The sequence below is a fragment of the Leopardus geoffroyi genome, chromosome B3 (assembly GCF_018350155.1).
Source record: "Leopardus geoffroyi isolate Oge1 chromosome B3, O.geoffroyi_Oge1_pat1.0, whole genome shotgun sequence".
Classification (NCBI taxonomy): domain Eukaryota; kingdom Metazoa; phylum Chordata; class Mammalia; order Carnivora; family Felidae; genus Leopardus; species Leopardus geoffroyi.
In genome coordinates, this window is record NC_059337.1 from 99,750,672 (window position 1) to 99,774,779 (window position 24,108).

Consider the following 24,108-nt stretch of genomic DNA (forward strand, 5'->3'; position numbering starts at 1 on the left):
CTATGGTCAGCAACCTTTATCCCACTCCATACAACTAGCAGAATGTGCCTTATCTATGCGCCCAAATTTTGGCAAAAGACACATCCGAACAAAAAGGGAGAAAATAAAAGTACTATGATAATCACCACAATTGGTCATAGGTCGTGGTAAACTATACAGAAGAGATAGGCTGTGGATTAGGTAGCATTCCTAGAGTCTCCTAAGCCATACCTTTACGTCCATCTCTCTCATTCAAGAAAGTGAAATTATAATAATCATGATGATGAGCATTAAGGAATCTACTCCTGAAATCATTGTGGCACCCTATGCTAACTGACCTGGATGTAAATTAAGCAATAAAAAAACAATAATCATCATGATGATGATAGCCGTAATAGCAGTGGCAGCGGCAATGATCAAGAGAACACTTATTAAGCATTAAACTATGTGCCAGGCACAATGCTGAACATTTTAAGGCACCAGTGGGGTCAATGCTCACAATAACTCTATGGCATGGATGTCCTTTATCTCCTGTAGCAGATATCATATATGCGTCATATCACTTTGATTTCAGCCACACTTGCAGGGGTTTATTCTTCCCCAGGGAAATTCATTCCCCCCAGGGGCAATCCTCAACCGATGAGAGATGAGAGTCTGGATTAATGTTACAGGCACCCACCCTCTGGGGGATAATTCTGTGGTACATTTCATATGGTTTCTTAGAGGGTCTCTGTCAGGACTGAGCCTCAACTGTCCAGAATAGTAACCAGCGCAGGAATACACTGTATTGATTTTTCCTCCCTGTCTCACTTTTTTTTTTCTTACTACATTTCCACTTTCTGAGCTCACCCTCACCACCATGAAACTACATTCATTCAAGGCCTAGACCCAGGCTCTGCTTTGGGGGGGACATTCAAATGAATTCCCCTCCATTTTATGGCCCAGGAATTAGAGATTTGGAAAGGTTGACCTTTCCCCAAGTTCCCCTTGCTATGAAGTGGAGATCAAGGATAAGAACTACATCTGTCTTGATTGCAAAATTTAACCCTTAACTACTATCTTATGCAAATTTGAACGTGAGTACTTGAGAAGGAGGCGATTAGAAAGTTCTGAATCAGCGGGCGCCTGGGTGGTTCAGTCGATTGAACGTCTGAGGACTTCAGCTCAGGTCAGGATTTCATGGTTTGTGAGTGTGAGCCCCACATTGGGCTCTCTGCTTCACGGAGCCTGCTTCAGATCCTCTCTCCCTCTCTCTGCCCCTCCTCTGTTTGCAGTCTCTCTCAAAAATAAACAAACTTGAAAAAACAAACACACAAACCCAAGAAAGCAAGTTTTGAATCTGTTCTCATTTGTAGAATAAGTAGATTGTTTGTAAACTTCAAACCTCTGAGTTGCTTTTCTGGAATGAAGAAATCAGTGAACTCTTTCTTTCCTTCACTGTGGTCACTTGGTACCTAAAAAGTGTTCACTTGCACAAAAAATATTTCCTGGTATTGAGGAGCCTGTGCAAGGAAAATCACAATGAGTCTAACAGGGAAAGTCCAAAATGGTTTTTCAGTTGTTTTTGTTTTGTTTTGTTTTGTTTTTCAGGTCTTTCAGGAGGGGAAAATCCCCTCCCTTTCCAACTGCTCTTCTAACAACTGCTTCCCTGTAACCTCAGGGTCCAGTGACCCTCCAAGGGTCAGAAGCAGCGTCTGGGTGGCAGCGGAGGTTTCCAGCGACTTTGTTCCAAAAGCATTGATCTGAGGAAAGGATGAGAATCTCAGGACAAAGGCCCTTGCAAATGCAGCTTCAAGATTTCACCCAGAGCTTCTTGGAAAGAGATACGAATGGTGCTCATTTCCTTTCCCCACCACACCCCCCACCCCATTTCCTGTCCCTCCTTCAGAAATATGCAATATCCCACTGGAGCTTGTCACACAGGATCCCAGCACAGAGCAACAGATACTGCTGCATTTGCATAAGCACACACAGGAGAAAAAGCTTGCTGTTCCAGACTGTCTGCAAAAGCAAACTGTCGCTTTAAGAAAGGGGTCAGCATGACTCCCTGGTGCGTCCCTTCCTGGGACAAAAATCATTGCTCCTACCTGTGGGCTATCTTGGTTTACTTTACAACAGCGGGTCTCAAAGAGTATTCCAGAACTCTTGAGGGTCCTAAGATCCTTTCCGAGGGTCTGCTAGCTCAAAACTATTTTCATAATAATGCTGTGGTATAATTTGCCTTTTCTACTTTCATTCTCTCCTGAGCCTACAGTGGAGCTTCTAGTGCCTATGTGATACTGACGACTGACGACTGACGTCACAGCAGATTGGATGCAAATGCACATGAGAGCCCAGCACTCTCTTGTTAAGCCCAACAGTAAGAGAATTTACAAAAATGTAAAACAATGCCACTTGCCTCCGTGTATTTTTTGGTTTGGGAACACATAGTTATATTTTATAAAAATATGTTATTTATATTAACATGTAATGGGTTTGCTGTTACTTCAACGAATTAATAAGTGCATTATTTTTAAAAATTTGTTTCGATTCCCAATACGACAAATAGCAATAGATATAACCCACATAAGCCAAAGCCTTAATAATTTGAAGGTGTTCTCAATAATTTTATTTTATTTTTATTATTTTTTTTAATGCTTATTTATTTTTGAGAGAGAGATGGAGCATGAGCAGGGGAAGGGTAGAGAGAGAGGGAAACACAGAATCCAAAGCAGGCTCCAGGCTCCAAGCTGTCAGCACAGAGCCCGACGCAGGGCTCGAACTCATTAAGCCAAGAGACCATGACCTGGGCCGAAGTCAGCTGCTTAATTGACTGAGCCACCCAGGTGCCCCAAGGGTGTTCTCAATAATTCTCAAAGTGGAAACTTAGGTCATAAAGTTTGAAAACTGCTTTGTGAACAGTTTTCTCTTCCACCCCCTATTTTGCAGATGGGGAAATGTGTCATTCAAAATCTTATAGCTATTTAGTGTCAGAGTCACGAGTAGAACATAAGAAAAGATGACTCTAAAGGGCAAGACAGAAATGTTTTAGGTTGTCCCCTAGGAGACTGTTCAAATGTTTTCTAAAAAGACATTCCTGAATTCAGTTTCACGATGAGTGTCTTAAGAGATCATTTTCCGCTAAAAAAAGGTTTAAAAAAATCATGGTTCTCTCACAGGTGTAAAATAAGCACATGTTGAAGATTTTATTTAATTCCTTATTGTTAAGGAAATCAGGTAGATGTTACAACTGGTTCAGAACAGAGGTCAAAAAGCAGACACATTTATAGAACAGGAACACTGAAGTGAATTTGCAAATGGTATAAAACTGTCTTCTTTTACATGGGGAGAGAGAAGCCATCTGAACCTCCACTAGACGGAATGTAGTTGCCTATCTAAAGTGGGAAGTATTTCACATAGCTCTCAGTTATCTATAATTCACAGAGTTATAAAACAGCTCAAAGGCAAGAAAAGGTGCCGAGCCCCCATGGAAATGGAACCAGACAACTAGGAAGAGTGTGCCCTGAGCAATGCATAGCTTTCCATCCCAGAACAGGTGTTTCCCCACAACTGAGGCCCTATTTAGGTGCCAGGCACTGACTCAACTTGAGTCAGAAAAAGAGGAACTCAGTGTGTGCCCTGCTCTCGAGATCTCACAATCCATTTGTGTTACCCTATTCTTTCTATACACTGAATGTTTGTGTCCCCCCAAATCCACATGTTGAAATCTTAACCCCCACAACGTGATGGTATTTGACGGCAGGGACTTTAAAAGGTGATTTGGTGAGGAGAGTGAGCCCTTATGAATGGGATTAGTGCCTTTATAAGAGAGACTTGAGAGCGATTCCTCATTCCTTCCACCATGTGAGGACACAGAGAAAAGACAGCTGTCTATGAACCAGGAAGCAGGTCCTCACCAGACACCCGATCTCCCAGCACCTTGATCTTGGACTTCCCAGCCTTCAGAACTGTGAACAATAAGTTTCTGTTATTTCTAATCTACCCAGTCTATGGTATCCAGCCATATGGACTACTGTATTCTGTGATATAACAGCCCAAGTGGACCAAGACGCTATGTAACCCGTTACTGAAGTTGGAGACTGTGCTGGTTCTCATACGCTGACGAAGTAATTCTTCGGTTCATTTCCATCTTCTAGGTAATAAAAGCTACCATTTATTGCCTACTGTGTATCCTCCTTAAAGCCCCATCAGATAGGTAATGTTATCCCCTCATTTTACAGATAAGAGCAGTTGAAGAAGTGAAGTCACCTACATGTCCAAGACCTCTCTCAGTAAGACTCAGGAGTCAAACCCTGGTGTATCTGGCTTCGCCTTCACTCTCTCTCCTAGTTCAGGGCTGATCCGGCAGAGCCTCCCTGGCAAAACAGGCATTTTGCAGTTAAATATTCACACCAGAAAAGGCAATTAGTTGTGTTGACCCTTGAAAGTCATGGGTTTTTATTAACCCCTGAACTCAGTCCAGAATTTTCAACAATTCTCCGCTCAGTAATAGTAGGACCTCAAAGAGATGTTTTGTTTCCTTCATCTTTTTGGGAGGCTATTCCCAGATGGTATCAGAGAGAAAATTTTACAAAGATATTCTCTCAGAGAGGTGTAGAAATTACAGATGGAGTAAAAAGTTTGGGGTGACAGATGGCTTAGAGCCGGAGTTTGGAAAACCCCAGGCTGTGGGCCAAATCTGGTCTTTGTATGGCCTACAAATTAAAAATGGTTTTTAGGAATGCCTGGGTAGCTCAGTCAGTTGAGCGTCTGACTTAGGCTCAGGTCATGATCTCGCGGTTTGTGATTTCGAGCCCCGCATAGGGTCAGTGCTGAGTTCAGAGCCTGGAGCCTGCTTCAGATTCTGTGTTTCCCTCTCTCTCTGCTCCTCCCCCGCTCACACTCTGTCTCTCTTTCTCAAAAGTAAATAAACATTTTAAAAAAATTTTTAATGGTTTTTTACATTTTTAGATGGTTGGGAAAAGTCAAAAGAAGAAAGCTATGTGTGACTGTGAAAGTTATACAAAATTCAAAATTTCAGGGCCCCCCAAATTAAGTTTCATTAGAAAATAGTCACAGCCATTCATTTTGTGCCATTTTTTGTGCAGCCATTTTTTGTGCCTGCTTTTGAGCTACAACAGCAGATTTGGGAAGTTACGACAGAAACTGCATGGCCCTGCAAAAGTAAAAATACCTATTCTTACCAAAAGTTTGCTAACTCCTAGCTTAGAGTGACTTTCTACATGAATGTTGAGAATAATTTCTCAGGAACCCCAAAGTAAGTAGTTCTGGACTTCTACATGGCATGAGCTAAATGTGGCAGGTTTCAGAATTATTTGGTTGCAGGGGGTAGGGGGTAGTTCTGTTATTGCAGGACTCTTGGTAAGAGGGTAAACCCCACTAGAAGCTTTAAGTTGTCATCTGAATGTCACTTTGGGAAGGTTCTCCGCTGGATTTCCTGCCGTGGGCACCACTATCACTCTGTTCCTCTTCTGTTTTATGTCCTGTGGAAGCTCCATTTGCATTTACCATTAATTACAATAATGAAAATTAAGTGGTGCCTCCTGTGTGGGAATTTTCCAGTCCCTGACAAGAAGCTTCCAAATAATTCTTTTTCAAGAGCACCCTCTGCTGGTCACTTCTCAGAAAGCACCACGTCATCGCATCTGCAGGTGGGTTTTGCCACCAGGAAAAAGCCAAAGGCAGGTTTTTCACAGCACACGGCCATTAACGTCTGAAGATAGAGAATTCCACTGTCGAACTTGGTGAGAGAATAAAACTCCTTTTGAATGCACACTAACAATCTCCTAGTTAGATAGAGAAGCCTGGGGAGCACAAAGTCTTGTTGACCATTGGCTTCCCAAACAACCTGTCAATAAGGCAAAGCTGAGTTTATTACTTAACCCCCCATAAGGAAGACTGATAGGGTCTCAATAGGAAAAGAGGAAGTTCTGATTAAGACTTTGAGGTCTGCTTTTAGGTAGATTTTTTTTAAGTGTGTGTGTGTGTGTTTTAAGTAATCTCTACACCCAACATGGGCTCAAATTTCAACCCCCAAGATCAAGAGTCACATGTTCTACGGACTAAGCCAGCAGGTGCCCCTAATGTAGATCTTTTAATGTGATGGGAAGGAGGTTTGGTTAGGATTGGGTAAGGATTACGGTTTAACAATTTACAACTAGGGGACACAACAAGATAGGTAAGGCAAATCTAAGAATGTAAACCATCTGCTGATGATTTGACAAGACTTTCCACAATTTCTCCAGTGAAACCAAGTTTTGCAACTTTGCTTTTCCAAGGTAAGAGTCTGTGCTAGTAAAGGTATGCTAATGAAGGTCATAGAACAGTGAGGGCACCTTAATGTAGACAATAAACTGTGGGGCTTGGGATAGGTGGTTTGGGCTCTCAGCTTCTCAAGATGGGGACTGTTGTCTAAAAAGCCCAGCATGGATGGGATATGCGCGAAGCCAGTGCCCCGGTGACTTGACACAAAATGTTGGGCTTCCAGATTTGTTAGGGTTTTTCTTTTTTATGTTTATTTATTTTGAGGTAGAGATAGAGTTCCGGTAACAACTTTTCATGTTTAGATATGGGACTCTGTGGATACAAGGTAGCCCATGAAGGAAACCAGAATATGTCATCCTAAAATATGCCTCTTTGACATAAAAATTATTTTGAGTTGAAAGCAAACCCTGGGGGAAAATTCCCCCTTTTCTGGACTATCTGCAGGAAATAAATTCTTCTTTTTCTGGAGTCACACTCCCATCAGCCTTGCCATGGCATCGGAGGAATTTGCAAACAAATCTTATTAAACTAGCCCTTATCTTCCAAGGACTACCTAGCCCTAGTTGGATTACCCCTAGCCCAAATCCCTTTGTCTTGTCAATTCTTCACAAATTTACTGTTTCTTTGTCTAAATGATATAAAAGCTTCCCGATCTGGTCACTTTACTCTCTTGTAAAGATTCTCATGTACATGTAAATATTTTTAAAAATGTGTATGCTTTGGGGTGTCTGGGCGGCTCAGTCTGTTAAGCTTCTAACTCTTGATTTCAGCTCAGGCCATGATCTTAGGGTCATGGGAATGAGGCCCGAGTCAGGCTCCGTGCTGAGAGCCTGCTTGGGATTCTCTCTCTTCCCCTCTCCCCTGCTTGTACTCTATCTCAGAATAAAAATAAACATAAAAAAGAAAAAGGTGTATGCTTTTCTCCTGTTAATCTGTCCTTCAGCTTAATTTTCAGACCCAGCCAGGGATGCTAAGAGGGTAGAGAAAAACTTTGTTCTCTCCAGCACCTGCCAGGAAAAGAATTGATCTCCATAGGCTGCTGCAGTGCTGGTTAGTCATGTAAGTGTCTGCATTGGGCCCCAAGGGGGCCTAGCACACAGGGGCTCCACAGAGGTCCTCACTTCAGAGTTACTGAAGGTGCACAGGGGACAGGACCCAGGCCTGGCTGGATGTGAGGAGAAGTCAAGGAAACCTGAAGAGTTGACACTAGAGCTGACATTCATGGGCTGGTGGGAACTCCTCAAACTTGGAAAGGAGGGGCCGAGGTGGGGGTGGGAGGTGGGGGCAGGCCTCCCAGGCCCAGAGACAGGAAAACTCCCGTGCTCTGGGAATGGCAAATGGTTCTGTGTATTTGGACTCCAGTGTGCTTTGGCAACAATGCAGGGAAGAAGTCTGGGGCCAGGTGCTCAAGGGCATGGTTTGCAAAAGTGAACTTTATCCAGGGCAGGTGGTAGCTGAAAAAGTTTTTGCAGTGAAGCGCCATGATTTGATTTGTTATTTAAAATCTACTTCAGTTGCAGAGCAGCGGCGGGCAGGTGCAGAAAGGACTGACCAGCCTAGAAGCTGTTGTTGCAATAGACTGAGGGCCTTCTCTAAAAACGTGGCTTTGAGGGTGCAAGGGGGAAAGATTCAGGAGCAAAGGGCAGAATCACCGTGCCTTGCTGACCCACCGAATGTGTACGAGGAAGAGGGTAGGGTTTCTGGCTTGGATGATACAGCAATCAGCTGAGATAGGACATGCAGGGAAACAAGTGGGTTACTATGGAAGGTGAAGGGTGAGAATTTGCCATCCCCCAAATAAGCCCCTTTAGCATAAAGATTATTTTAAGAAAGAACAGAGGAGGAGCTCTGAAAACAGAGTAGAAGTTACCCTTTTGTAAGGGAAATTTACATTTAGAAAAGAAATCTACATTTGTGAGGGTGTCTCTTCCAGAGAGAGATGAGTGAATCCTAAGAAACTCTCATCAGTGGAGAAGCCACAGACTTAAATCTGTGTAATAAACCTTACTCTCTGGGCACCTGGGTGGCTCAGTTGGTTAAGTGTCTCACTTGGCTCAGGCTGTGATCTCACAGTTTGTGGATTCCAGCCCCACACTGGGCTCTGAGCTGACAGCATTGAGTTTGCTTGGGATTCTCTCTCTCTCTCTCTCTCTCTCTGTCTGTCTCTCCCCCACTCATGTGCACATGTGCGTTTGCACACACACTCTCAAAATAAATAAACTTTTTTAAAAATTAAAAAAAAAATAAGCCTTACTCTTATTGACCAAACTTTTCCTGGTCGACCCCCCTACAATTGGCCTTCCCCAAACCCTTTTTTGTTCTTAGCTGATGGTCGTATTTAGGTCTGAATTCTAAGCTACCTCTTGGAGAGTTTCTCATTTTACCCTGGGTGTGTCCCATGTATACATGAGATATACATGCTAAAAACCTGTTCATTTTTCTCTTGTTAATCTGTCTTTTGTAACAGGGGACCCCAGCCAAGAATTTAGAAGGGTAGAGGGAAAATTGTTTTTCTCTCCTACCAAAGGTGATCTGTTCAGCTTTGGACATGTTGGCTAAGAAGTACAGAGGCGGGGGCTAGCCCACGAAATGCAAAAGTAGAGCCACGAAATGCAAAAGAGAGGCAGGGATGGAACGGATAGTTAGGCTGCCTAGGCAGGTAGGAAGCTGAAGCATAAAATAGCTGAAATCTGCATAGTTGTCAGTGTAAGTGGAGAAGAGATGATGCCCCCAGAAGGAAAACAGTGATACTGGACAGGAAACCTGAAGGGACCCCATTAGAGGAAAAGCTATTTTTTCCCCTTTGCCTCTTTTCCAGCTTGTATTCTAGCCAGGACCTGCACCCCCACCCCACTCTAGCCATGCCTTATAATGTAAATAGCATTTGTCCTCTTTGTAAGGGACAGGAGTGAATCATTTCTCTAGGGTAGAATACATCTAAGGAAGGACCAGGTGAGAGTGGCCAGAGGAAAGAAGCTATCATGCATATTTCAGACTACTGGTGCTAAGACATCTTCACGAAGTCAAGATCTCTGGCTTCAGGGAATAAGTGACTTACAATGGACACCTGGACCTTGTCCTCATTCTGCCCAGTTTCTGCATGCCTGAGAGGACACGTGCACCAGACCACAATCATCACTAAAAAACCCCAGAGCCCAAGCAAGCATGAAACTCTTTTCCTTGCCAAGTGTCCCAGATGCTGTGTCTGTATGTCTCTCTGTATATATCTTCAGTAAACTCTCCCTTCACCTCCTGCTGGCTCCTGTTTGCTTTCCATCCTGCACAAAGCCAAGGACCCTCTTGGCTGGTCCTGTGGGCACCCCCTCTGGGTCCTTGGACTTGGCCTGCTGGCATCAATACCTATGCTGAAATGTCAATGGCTCAGCCAAGCGAGACTGTTTACACATTCCTATGCCTCTCCCCGCAGGGATGGCAGTTCTTTCCAGAGGACCAGAGAAGCCTCTTAGGGCACCTGCACACATCTGAGGACCTCATGCCACCTGCCCAGTGGAGAGGGCCTTGACAACGCAGAAGACCATGCTGAGAAAAAGGAAGGAAACAGACTATCCCACCTCACAGGACAGATAGAGGAGGACAGAGAAGGTAATTAGTTTTTATGGAACGGAGGATTTGACCTATTTCTTCCTCTGAATTTAATCAACTCAATGCCTGAAAGATTGGGAGACGATAAAGTGGAAAGGAAATTGTTCAAATGAAGGCAGCCTCTGTGGGGATCCAGTTGTGCCTGCTTCAGGAAAAGGAGCTGTGCCTCGCTGTTGTTCAGGTCTCAGTGGCTGAACCAGAACAAATGGTCTTGCAGGGAGGCAGGGGAAAGTCTGAGTTAGAAACTCCTGCGCAGAGGAGGTCAGCTCACAGGAGTGCACCACGTTCAAGGACAGCTGCTCTCAGTCTTGAGCACGTCATCTCTGGGGCTTGTTAAAACACAGATTGCTGGCCCCACCCTCAGTCTCAGAGACCCTAAGTCTGGAGTGGGGCTGGAGAACTGCATTCTTAACAAGTTCCCAGGTGATGCTGATGCTGTTGGCCTGGGGATCCCCCTTTGAGAACCACTAGTATATGAGATTCCCCAAAGGGTGATGAACATGCCATCACTCAAGATGATTGTAGAAAGCCCACAGATGAATATAACGTAACAGTTATGCATATATTTTCATGTGTATTCAAAAGTACCACTTGTGGGGCACCTGGGTGGCTTAGTGGGTTAAGTGTCTGACTCTTGATTTCAGCTCACAAACTGTGAGATCATGACCTGCATTGGGCCCCTCGCTGATAGCAAGAAACCTGGTTGGGATTCTCTCTCTCTCACTCTATTTGCCCCTCTCCTGCTTGTGTGCACTCTCTGTCTCAAAATAAATACATAAACTTTATTTTTAAAAAAGTACCACTTGCATATCAAATTCGTGAATTTAAGAATATTTTTGTTTAGAACAAGGCTAAAGTGGGCATAAATAAAACGTGACCAATTTAAATAAAAATGTTAAAGAAGTAGTGTAGGTAGAAATAATACAGGAAAATTCAGACAGTGGTATGCAAATGACTAATATTTACTAACTATGAGACTGAAAAGAAAGCAGTTTTACATTTGTACTTACCACATAGCTAGAGGTCAGGGTGGACGTTCGAAGTTAACCAGAAGGGCATGTATACTGCCCAATCAGAACGGTCACGGCCAAAAGCAGTCAGTTCTGCCATAGAGGCGAATGCAGCTAAATGCTATCCCAGGTAGAGTCGTCAGTTGGGTCCCTGTTTTACAGATGAAGTTAAGAGCATTTGTTTTCCAAGATCACAGTCAAATTAGGGGCAAAGCTACGACTGGAAACTACAGCATTGCAAAGAACAGCAAAATGTTGCCAGGGCACTCACAGGGGCAGCTGTCCATATTTGTGTTAACCCTGTTCCCTTCCTCCACCACCCAGGAAATAAAGGGGCTTTCCCATTGTACCTGCCCTGGGCCCTCCTTCCTCTCCTGTAGATGACCCAAGCTCTCCACAGGGCTCATTGGCCCACACTTATATAGGCATATACAAGCCCTGCCTATATTTTTTAGATTGCACTTGTTCAGCAAATATTTCATGAGCCCTGCTCCATGCCTGAACACTGTGCTAACTAAGGAGGATTCAAAAGCAGTAAGACACAAACGCTACCCTCAAGGAGTTCACCGTCTAGTAATGGGGACAGATAAGAAGTAATTACATGGAATGGCGATACGCTGAGGGAAGTTACAGGTGTGGAAGGGACACCTAACCCCACCAACTGGAGAGAAGGTGATCCAAGGCTCCCCCAAGTTGGTGATCTGAGTCAGGAAGACAGCCAATGGGGGAAGGATAGGAGGCTACTCTAGGCTGAAAGAGGAATGAATGCAAAGGAGCAGAGAGGAAACTAATGTTGGTTCAGTGTGGTTCAAGCACTGAGTGTGAGAAGCAGTGATAAGAAAATAATACAATGTGTACTGTGTGCCAGGCACCGGTGCAAGCACTCTATATACATGTATACACACATGCATTCTTTGTATATTCATATGTACATGTGTATGTACATGTGAATTACGTACATGCGTATACATATAAAGTATGTGTGATATAGGTCTGTTGCTGCATACAAATTCATGTGCATTACATGTATACACATATGTACATGTATGCATATATAATATATGTATATATACATTGGTGCATATATTGATTAAAATTTAATCTTTACAAGCCTATGAGGCAAGTGCCATTATTATTCCCATTTAACAGATCCAGAAACTGAGGCATGGAAATTTTAATAATTTTCCCAGACCTGAGGATATTTGAGAATAAACAAATATATGGCAATTAAAACCATAGGTATGAATAAGAATGCCGGGGAATGTTTGACCATAGAGGGAAAATGGCTGCAAATAGTTCCCAAGACAAACTAGGAGGCAAATATTCCAAATTTGGGGGGCATAAAGAAGGGAACATCAGCCACAAATAACATGAACCCCCATATCTTGGCTGAATCTCAAAACAGCCTCTCACAAACATACTTTTAAATTTCCATGTTAGGATACATATGTAGTGAGAGAGGGAGAGAAAAGTGTTAATTTGGAATATGTTAAACATTTAATATGTACCACAAATTTTACAAGGCTTTGCATTCCTTGATTTTCAAAATAAACCTAAAACCTCAAAAACTGGAAAAGGTCTGACTTCCCTCGATTTCAGAGAGGCCCTGAATGGGGAGTCAGGGTTTTAAATGTGTCCTCAATATCCCTCCCAAATGGCTGATTCCTTCACTGCTCCAGTCCTGAGAGGTGTTCTCTTCCAAGAATAGTCTCTTTGAGGCTGGATGACCTCCCTCTAGCACTCCCCTGAGTAACACACCTTTTGGATCTCTGGATTCTCTTGGGTCCCTCTCCCCACCCCTCCCGCCTTTTTAAGCCAGGATAAGTATCAGGAATTACCAATTCTTGGGTAAAAATGTACCAAGGTCAAAGAACATGTGAATTCTAATTCAAGGGCTTTTTCATTTGCTCATTCAAGATGTCTGAGCATTCATTATAATTCAGGTAAGACACTCAGACTGCCAAATGAAATTTGGCAACAATAAATAGAGCTGTGGTTTTCTTTTGCTAATCAGATTTTTCTGTGATTCTCTATAATATAGAGCTCAAGGGGATTTTTGTTTTGTTTTTAAATGTTTATGCATATATTTTGAGAGAGAGAAAACGAATGAGTGGGGGAGGGGCAGATAGAGAGGGGGGGGGAGAGAGAGAATCCCAAGCAGGCTCCATGCTCAACACAGAGCCCTACACAGGGCTTGATCTCACGAGTGTGAGATCATGACCTGAGCCAAAATCAAGAGTTGGATGTTTAACCAACTAAGCCCCCCACCCCCGCAGGTGCCCCTTGCTTTTGCTTTTAAAACTGAGATATGATATATAACATCGTGTAAATTTAAGATGTGTAACTGAACCAAAGGAGAGTTTGTCTACCTGATATGCAGCGTGCCAGTAAAAACTGACACTGATCTTTTGCCGGGAAGAAAGACAACATGTTTATGGGTATGGCATCACCCAGGAGAAGAGGGGGCTAATGCTCAAGAGTCCTGAACTCCCTGATGGCTTGCAAACTGAGGGTTTTAAAGGGCTAAGTTTGGACAGGGATCTTTTGAGAAGGTGGATGCTGTTGATTGGATGCTCATGATGTCATGCTAGCAGGTGCTCTGGTATGGCTTCGTCTGGTCCCTTGAGGTCTCTTCCATCTCAAGAGACTTGAAATCTGAAAAAATGTCTCTATTCTTTATGTTAGAGAACTCATTAGGTACACTTGGTGATGATATCACTAGGGTAATGTGCTGGTTAATAACTTGTAAGCTTGTGGGGTTGCAATTCCTACAGGTTCCTTGTGCCTGGGGCAGATAAGACCCCTGGTGTTAATTCCTCCATCTGAAAGGACAAGATGGATCCTGGCTTCAGGTGTATAGGATATGTTGGTTTGGTGCATTTATATATTGCAATATGATGAGCAAACACCTCTATCATGTCACATAATTATTAGTTCTTTTTTTGTAGCGAGAACAATTAAGATCTAGCCTCGTAGCAACTTTGAAGTTTATAATACGGTATTATTAAATACATTCACTATTCTGTGCATTAAATCTCCAGAGCTAATTTATCTCCTAGCTGCAGACTGTACCCTTATCGACTAGCTGCAGTTTGTACCCTTAAACAACATCTCCCTAACTTCCCCACCCCCACCCCCTGGTAACCACCGTTCTACTTTCCGTATATATGAGTTTGGCATTTTGAGATTCCAATGTAAGTGATACCATCCAGTATTTCTCTCTCTCTGTCTGACTTACCCCACTTTTAGGGCTAAACTTGTAAGAATCCATAACAATCAATTAAACTAAGAGCCCAAAGCCCTGAGTTTTGTTCCCACCTTTGCCAGGAACGCCATGTAGCCAATCCAATGCCAATCCAATGGTATCCTTGCTTTTTTTTTTTTTTTTTTTTAATTGAAGTACTTCAACTCAGCAATTGTGTGTTGAAGGCTTACTATAAGGCTCTGGGTTAGCCTTGGGAAACCACTGGGAAACTCATGGGAAAGTCCTTGAGCTGAGGAAGTTTAACATCAGGTAGGGGTACGATGGCACAGATACAGTGATCATTATACAATGCCAAGAGGATGACAGTCGATCTGTGTCCCATGGGGCCTCACCGAGCAGGTAAGATATGTGCTTAACTTGTTGTATTAAGAGTTGCATCTTGGAGCACCTGGGTGGCTCAGTCGGTTAAGCGTCCGACTTTGGTTCAGGTCATGATCTCATGGTTCGTGAGTTCAAGCCCCGCGTCGGGCTCTGTGCTGACAGCTCAGAGCCTGGAGCCTGTTTCGGATTCTGTGTCTCCCTCTCTTTCTCTGACCCTCCCCCGTTCATGCTCTCTATCTCAAAAATAAATAAACGTTAAAAAAAATTAAAAAAAAAAAAAGAGTTGCATCTGAACGGCCTTGAAAGATCAAAAGGTCTTCGGAAGATGAACATAATGAGGGGAGGTAAGGAAGGGAAGGTGGGCAGCAAGCATAGCATCCTGGTGGATGGAACAGCATAAGCAAAGGCACAGAAGCAGAGAATTCTGGGAATTATTTAGGGCCGTGCTTACAGTTATCGTTGATCCATAGTGGAGGAGGTCCTGCACCTGAGGGTAAGCATTTAAAAAGCTTATATAGAAGCATCTGGGTGGCTCAGTCAGTTAAGTGTCTGACCCTTGATTTTGGCTCAGGTCATGACCTCATGGTTCGTAGGTTTGAGCCCTGCGTCAGGCTCCACACCGGTGCAGAGCCTGCTTGGGATTCTCTCTCTCTGCCCCTCCCCCCGCCCCCACCACTCACACTCACTCTCTGTCTCTCTCCAAAATAAACAAATTTGGGGGCACCTGTGTGGCTCAGTCAGTTGAACATCCAACTTCAGCTCAGGTCATGATCTCATGGTTTGTAAGTTCAAGCCCCATGTCCAGCTTGCTGCTGTCAGCCTGTCAGCACAGAGCCTGGTTGGGATCTTCTGTCCCCCTCTCTTTGCTTCTCCCCTGCGTGTGCTTTCCCCAAGATAAATAAATATATTTAAAAAATAAATAAAAGGAAATAAACTCAAAAAATAAATAAGCTTATACAGTAATTTTATTTCTGATCAAACTAAGAATCATCAATTGAGCTTGTATTTGTATGTTTTTAATGTCAGTTTTCTGTGTTACATTTTTATTTTACAGAAGTATTGATCTGGGATAGATTGGAAATTTAAAAGTTGGTCCTTCACCTTTAGTTTGAGAAACACTGGGGTTTAGGAAGTGTTGAGTCTTTAGTGCCATACGGTGTATAACATGTGAAGCAGAACTGGAAAAGTAAGCTTGAAGTGGTACATTGAGGCATATTGTGGGGAATTTTTTTTTTAATGTTTGTCTATTTTTAAGAGAGAGGCAGAGTGCGAGCAGAGGAGGGACAGAGAGAGAGGGAGACAGAGAATCTGAAGCAGGCTCCAGGCTTCAGCACAGAGCCTGAGGCGGCGCTTGAACTCAGGAACCACGAGATCATGACCTGAGCTGAAGTCAGATGCTCAGTCAAATGAGCCATCAGGTGCCCCAGGAATGTTTTTGTTTTTGTTTTTAAAGTGTTATCAGCCTATTTGTAGGCTCAGAGAAAGCAGAGAGACAGAAAAGGATGGGAGAAGGATCTGAAATATGCAAAATTTTCTGATTAATAGGATGGCTCTAATTTTTAATCTTTTTCATCAATTAGTACATATCAAACAAAACCCATCTGAGGGCTGCATGTGGACCACCAACTGTAATCTTCAATGTAGGAAGATAGGGCTGCGTTGCTCTGTTTCATAGGCTGTGGCAGGGGATCAGTGCTGCAGTCCCAGGGGTCCCGGAGGCCATGGAAATGGAGTTTCTGTCACTTGGACGATGCAGAAACCATGGCGTGTTCCCGAATAACTGAGGGCAGCAGCAAGAACCTGGAGACCCACCCGGCAGTGGGCATGAGGCAGGCACAGCAGTGACCTGTGCACCAACAAAGACTGGACAGAAATGAGAACATCCCAGGGGATGCCAGGGGAGGTCAATAAGGACACTGTACCCATCTGCCACCTGCCACTCATTCCTTGGCATTTCAGAATTTCCCCCCAAAGTTAGGTGCAATTCCTAGAGAAAGAGATCGTCCCTGACTGTGACTTAGCTTCTCCCACGTGTAGGAAGGAGGTGCAAAGCAAAAATCAGGTTCACATTTGTGGACTATTTTTATTTCACTTTCTCTAGCGGTGCTTGGAGTGGACAAGCTGGGACCTGCTTTATTTCCCAGGGGCACTCTTGAAGAGACCCACATCAAAAGCAAATCTATGGTTTTTATGAAAATGAAATTCCAAAGATTTCCTGACTGTGTTGTGAGGGTGTGAAAATGACAGCCGCTGCCAGAAAGCTGGGCTCACTGGGGAAATAACTCAGACCCTCATTAACAACCTAAATTATTCCTACACAGTCATTAGCGGGACCAATGAGGTCAGGTCTCAGGTTCCAGCAAGGCCGTCCAGGAGACTGCCTGATTTCAGCTAGAGAGGAAAGGATGGCAGAGATTGCTTTTTCTTGCTGACACCCGTGCCCGGCATGGAATATTAGGTACTGAACACTAAATCCCCATGAGGCTGCTGTTCTCATTTGCCAAAACTAAAGAAGGAATGACCCAGCAAACGTGAAAAATAAAGAGAGTTCAAGTGTTAGAGGAAACATTTTGCTCTTTATCTTCATTATTAAACCCCAGTGTAGTAGCACATTTCCAACATTTTCCAGGCAGCTTTGTAAAAGAAAAAGCATTGAGGGAAATTCCCGTGCTTTTCCTGAGCACAGGAGAGGAATTGGGACTGGCCTCTCATTGGCAAATAGGAAAATCTCTTTGAATTAAGAGTCACAGTGGGAGAGCTGGGAGATATGTCTCCTGACTGATCACGGGCTGTTTCTCCCTTTCTTTCTAATGTTCTCTTTCTCTCAGCCTTAGAATTTATTTTTCTATAATTGAAAAACTACCCAAATGGCTATCGAGGTCTTCCAGCAATGCCAAGTAACAAGAAGATATGAAAGCAGATAGTTCATGGGGATGACTCTCAGTCACCCACAATGATGACTGAAAGAGAGCAGAGGGTAATTTGCAACAGCGAATCCCCTCTCGATACATTATGATGTACTAGATACTGTGCACGTCTTCGACATTCATCCCACCCCCGCGGCGGCCTCCTAAGCGGCCTTCTAAGCGGCCTCCAGCTTCCTTATTCTTTTCCAACTATATTCTGTTCACGCAGTAGCCAGAGGGATCTTAAAACCCCAGTCACAGCTTGCCACCCCCAGTTTAAAGCCTTCAATGACTTTTTTTGTTGCACTTAGAATAAAACCCAGACTTCTCACCATGGCCTCCAAGGCCCTGCTGGCCTGAGTCAAAGACAAACAATGCTGGACACTAGTTAAAGTGGTAAGGACACATTCTGACCAGCCATAACTACTGCAGTAGGAAACAAGAGTCCATCCTGAACTGAACTTGACCTGGATCCGTAGAGGTGAATGGGCCAATGAGGGAGTAGGGAGAGGGGGCAAACGGGGTCTTAGTACAGTCAGGGAAGTGAAAGATGACAAAGAGCTTTTTGGTATAAATGTGATTAGGCCAGCTGTGTCTGCTAGCTGGCATGATCCAAATTAGGATTGTATCCTCCCATGGAACTGAGAGGTGGGGGCCCGATCCTCAGGTGATGGCTCAGGGATAAACAGGAAAGTTTTTTGACAGCTTTGCGTTTTCTCAGGCAGGTACTTTAAGGGAGAGCTGTTGTCATCTGTGGCCGTGAGCTGTTAGAAGCTAGATTAGTGTTTGTCTTTACAGACCAAGGGTGAAGGCTAGTCAAGAAGATGACTCTGAGCACCCTGGCTAGAGTGCAGCCACAGAGAGAGTATTTGTCACCTGCCCTTCCCCTGTCCTCACTTCCTCCTCCCTGAACACCAACCCCCCACCCGCCCTGCTCACTGCCTTCCTACCACACTCTGGGGTGCCTTCAGTTGCACAGTATCGTGACCCTCCTACCGAATGGCCTTTGTGCTCACACTGGTTTCTGGTTTTCCCCCTCACTGTTACATCTAATAATGGCTCCTATTCTCTGACTTAGCCTAAATGACACCTCCTCCAAGAACCCCCTCCCCCCCCCCGACTACCTATTGGGCTGTAAACACCATGGAAGCAAGCATCAGGTCTGTCTTCATCACTATATCTCAAGCGTCTAGCATGGTACATAACAGGTGCTCAATAAATATCTACTGAATGAATGAATGTTCTTGACCCACACCCAGGACTGACTTCATCCTAAATTGCCTTAATTTGACAAAATCCAACCCAACCTGGCTCAGGCACCAAAAGGAATTTACTGGCTTATGCACCTGAATGTCATTTGAGCACAGAGTAATTCTGTGACACTTTGAAGCAAAAGGGAGACGATCCTGTGTTCCTGCATCAAAATAGAATTTTCCCTAACATGTCCTCATATCTGAGAGCCAGTGTGAGATCAGGGCAGATCTGGAGGAGTTCACTGTCCCCCGCCTTCTTTATAGCTTGCAGGCTGAGTTCCAGTGCTGGTGGTGTGTGGGGAGGTACCTGGGAAGGCTGGTCCCGAAGTGAAGCCTGTATTTGGAGCCTACCCAATAGGACAATGCCTTCTACAAGATGATCACAGATCCTTTGAGAAACTACCAGGATCCCGGGGCCAACTCCCAGCATCCTGGACAAAGACCAGTTCTCAGAAATTTGAAAAAAGGGAAATCGCCCAGCCTTTGTGGGTGTCTCAGAGGGTTAGCAAATCTGCCTGAGGGCTCGCTGGGGTGAGGAGAGGGAAGAGGAGTATCAACCAGAGTGTGTAAAACAGATTATCTAAATTCAACTGTATGTGAGTTAATACATACGTTCATAATCTCTCCCTTTGTTACCTGCTTTCAAGCCCTCAAAGGGGACTTTTTAATAATTTTTAGGAGAAGCCTCCACAGAATTCTATCACCCAAATGTTGATCTCCATTGCCCTGCCCCCCTGCCCTGCCTCTCCAAACCCTCTCCTCTCTGCCTTTTGGGACACAAGATACTCCCTGTTGCATTGATCCTTCCAACCACTTTTTCGTGAAAACGTTTCCATGACTCTTCTCCTACCCACTCAAATGGCAATACCAGGGTTTCCTGAAACATAGTCATCACCCCTCTTTTCTTTCCATGGCTTCTCAGGGAGCTCATCCTAGTGGTTTCAGCTACACCTTGACCCAGAGGACCTTGATGCAGGTGGCTCCCTGTTGACATCTCTAGTCTGGGCCACTCACTCAAACTCAGTCCTGAGTCTCGGGGTGTTTACAGGTGCATGAGAGAAGACCCACTTTTCCCTGTACCTTCTGAGTTCTTGGCCAAGACCCCGGTAACAAAAAAGAGAGATTAACAGGAGAAAAACAGTTTACAGGGATACCTTTGTTTTACCGCGCTGCTCAGATACTGCATTTTGACCAAAATTGAAGGTTTGTGAAAACCCTGCATCAAACGAGCCTACCAGCACGATTTTTACCAACTGCATTTGTTCACTTCATGTCTCTGGGTCACAGTCTGGTAATTCTCACAATATTTCAAAAATTTTAAAGTTACTATTATATTTGTTACGGTGATCTGTGGTCAGTGATCACCGATGTCACTAATTGTTTGGGGGCACCACGAACTATGCCCATATAAGAAGGCAAACTCAATTGATAAACACTGTTTGTGTTCTGACTGTTCCACCGACCTGCTGTTTGCCCGTCTCTCTCCTTCTCCTCAGGTCTCCCTAGTCCCTGAGAAACAACGATATTAAAATTAGGCCAATAATAACCCCACAATGGCCTCGCGGTGTTCCAGTGAAAGGAAAGAGTTGCACATCTCCCACTTTCAATCAAAAGCTGGAAATGGTTAAGCTTAGTGAGAAGGAAGGCATGTTGAAAGCAGAGATGGGCTGAAAGCTAGGCCTCCCTTCCCAGTTAGCCAAGTTGTGAATGCAAAGGAAAAGGTCTTGAAGGAAATTAAAAGTGCCACTGCAGTGAACACATGGATGGTAAGAAAGCAAAAACGGTTTTGTTGCTGATGGGGAGAGAGGTTTAGTGGTCTGAATGGAAGATCCAAACAGCCACAACATTCCCCTAAGCCAAAGCCTAATGCAGAGCAAGGCCCTCACTCTCTTCAGCTCTATGAAGGCCGAGAGAGGTGAGGAAGTGCCTAAGAAACGTTTGAAGCTAGCAGAGGCTGGTTGTAATCTATTCCTGGTGAAGACGCTTTGAAGATTGGGGAAATAACAGAGGATTTAGAATATGACATAAACTTAGTTGATAAAACAGGAGCAGGGTTTGAGAAGACTGCAGTTTCGAGAGAAGTTCTAATGTAGATAAAATGCTGTCAAACAGCAAGCAGGCTACAGGAGAAATCATTTGTGAAAGAAGAGTCAGTCAATGCAGCAAAGTTCACTGCCACCTTATTTTAAGAAATTGCCACCAATTACCACCCTGATCAGTCAGCAGCCATCAATGCTGAGGCAAGACCCTACACTAGCAAAAAAAAAAAAAAAAAGTGTGATTTAATGAAAGCTCAGTTGGTGGTTAGCATTTCTTTAGCAATAAAATATTTTTTAAATAAGATTATACATTTTTTTAGACATAATGCTACCACACAATAGACTATAGTATAAACATAACTTATACGTGCACTGGGAAATAAAAAATATTCATTTGACTCATTTTATTGTGATATTCACTTTGTTGTGATATTTGCTTTACTGCTGTAGTCTGGAACTGAACGTGCAATATCTTCAAGATACGTCTGTATTCATGCCTGTGGTGCACATCACACAGCAGAAAACCAAACCAGAAGTAACTCAAAATGGAGGTTTAGCATTGAGCTGATGTAGCATCTTTAACAAAGAACGATACATTTGTAAAGAGATGATAGGACCAAAGAGTTTTAGTCTCCAAGGGCAGAGAACTGGGAAGGTAAATATACAAGAGCAAACAGAGAAAGGTTCGTTTGCAGATTCCTCCAATGCATCTCTGGGCTGGTAAGAGTCTATCTCTAGGAAAAGGAGAACTCATACCCTGTCTTTAGGCCCAAAAGGGAGAGATTTTGCTAGGTTTGCTGCTTCTAATTGCTTTCAGCTGAAAATAAATTTTATGTCAAAGTGGTATTTAGGGGGTTTCCTACATGAGCTACACCTACCATCACCTAAAACTCAAATTGAACTTGATTCCTGGACTTGATTCCTGAGCCTCCCCATCTGGTTCACTGCTACCAGTGCTCCTGTTTCTATGTCTGTAGCCACTGTTCTTCAAATCTCTAATGTGAGACATTCCCAAGGTCACCTTTAAGCCATCCATCTCCTTCTTATTCCACCTTGAGTCCCACCAACTCTGTGGACCATTTCTTTTAACTCTTTCTGGAATCTGTCCTCGTGTCAGGACTATTTCAGTTTTATTTATTTATTTATTTATTTATTTATTTATTTATTTTGAGATTTTCTTTTTAAGTAATGTCTGTACCCAACGTGGGGCTCAAGCTCACAACCCTGAGATCAAGAGTCACGTGCTCTACCGACTGAACCAAATCAGGCACCCTGGGACTATTTCAGTTGTAAGTGACAAAACCCAACACAACCTGGCTCAAGTATCAAAAGGAATTTATTGGCTTACATATCTGAAGAGCTGGGTCTGGGGCCTCATAAGACATTTTCAGAAATTGCCTTTCTCAACCTCTTGGCTCTGCTTTCTCTTTGTTGTTTTCATTATCAAGAGAGCAAGCTTTTCCCCTACTATACCAAATATGGAAGCTTTTATTCATGATCCTTGTATGACTAAGGAAATTCCTATTTATTCCTATTCTGTTTCTACTATTAAAATCGAGCTCTACTGGCTTGCTTTTTGCTTTTTGTGCTACATCATGAAATTCCAGTGCCTGACCTAAATTAAGAAGAAAAAAAAAAGCAAGTCTTCATAATTAACAAAAAGGGTCTCATAAAGAGATGGAGGAGATGTTTTTCTTCAGTAGGCTCTGAAGAAGAAAGACCCCTCTACGTTTACAACTTGTTAAAAAAGAGCTGATTTAATGGGGTATTAAATTGATAACATTCATTAGAACATCAATCTTGTTTTCTATGCAATATAGAGACTTCTGCAGACATGCCTAAGTGTTACCAACTTGTTCTCCCACTGTCTTTGGAGGAATAATTTGAACAAAGGGGTCTAGTAAAACAGCTAAGATGTGAAGAAATGTTGCGAAAATAATCTTCAAAGAACAACCTGTATCTCTGATTTGTTGTCTTACTTGATAACGTGTTGGCCTGGTAATAGTGGTGACACTGTCACCTCTGCATTGATGAAACCATATAAACTCTTGCAAATATTTTAGGGTCCGTGGACCATATGCTCTCTGTTGCAACTACCTAACTCTACCCTTGTAGCACCTAAGCAGCCAGTAAGCAAATGGGTGTGGCTGGGTTCCATTACCACTTTATTTATGGACACTGAAATCTGAATTTCATGTAACTTCCCTGTGTCATGAAATACTGTTCTTCTTTTGATTTTTCAACTACGTAAAAATATATAAGCACTTCTTATGTCTCATTTGTACCAAATGCTTGATCTAGAACTGTCGTCATCCATTTACTCATGTGGCTAACTCCCTTACCTCCTTCAAGTCTCTGCATTTCACTTTCTCAATGAGGCCTAACCTGACCATCCTGTTTAAAACTGCCACCTGCATCATTCCCCACTCCCCCTATGGTCCCCAGTTCCCACCTTTACCCCATACTCCGCTTATCTCATTATGATTGCCCATAGGACTTACACCTTCTAAAATACTAAATAATGTCATTATTTATACTAATATTGTTTGTCTTCCCTTGCTGGATGGCAAGCTGTCTGAGGGCAGTAGTTTCTGCGTTTAACTTCACAGATGCATCCAAAGTGCCTGAAGACAGCCAGGCACACAGGTGACACTTAACAGCTTTGTTGAATAATTAAACAGATGGATTCATGACCCATCAAAGCTGTGATCGCCCATTAGATTGGAGTTTGGGTCATTTGATGGGAAGAGTTGGCCTCTCCTTAAAGCATAGAGGACTTAGTCTTTAGAGATGAAATTGTCTGTAATTCACTTCCTGTTGGACATTTCATTCAAGAATGGCCAAAGGAGGCCTTCCAATTCAGGAAAAAAAGACAAAAGATTTTTTTGTGAAAAAGAGATTGAATGCTTATAACCTATAATACTTCCTTCCCAAGACTAGCTTTACCCCATACTTCAAGTCTGGTGGGTCCCTTCAGCATTCTGTGAGTCTGAATCCTCTTCCAACCTAACCATGCCTGGGGGTGGCTGAGGCTGATGACCAGTGACAGTTCCAAATGGCTGGAAACGTAGGGTCCTAAATAGACAAGTTCAAGTGGCTTTGTTTGTTTGTTTGTTTGTTTGTTTTGCATTAAAGGGTCAATTCCAGAAAACAAATTTTAAGAGCTGCTTTTCTCCACTTTTTAAAGAAACGCAGGGGCAACTGGTGGCTCAGTTGGTTAGGCGTCCAACTTTGTCTCAGGTCGTGATCTCACAGTTCATGGGTTCGAGCCCCACATCGGGCTCTGTGCTGACAGCTCAGAGCCTGAAGCCTGCTTCAGATTCTGTGTCTCCCTCTCTCTCTTGGCTCCTCCCCGCTTGTGCACATGCACTCTGTCTCTCAAAAATAAATAAACATTAAAAAAAATAAAGGAATGCATTATTTGCAACTGCATGTAACCATTCCTTTATTATTTTCCCTTCCTTGTCT

At 43.4% G+C, this 24,108-nt stretch overlaps 1 long non-coding RNA gene across 1 annotated transcript; it reads left to right on the plus strand.

Annotated features, from left to right (window-relative positions):
* Window positions 1-1,290: 1,290 nt before the first annotated feature.
* Window positions 1,291-4,738, plus strand: LOC123583829. The gene is made up of 3 exons (XR_006705010.1): window positions 1,291-2,338; window positions 3,966-4,115; window positions 4,200-4,738. It is a non-coding gene; the product is annotated as an uncharacterized LOC123583829 (long non-coding RNA).
* Window positions 4,739-24,108: the final 19,370 nt, after the last annotated feature.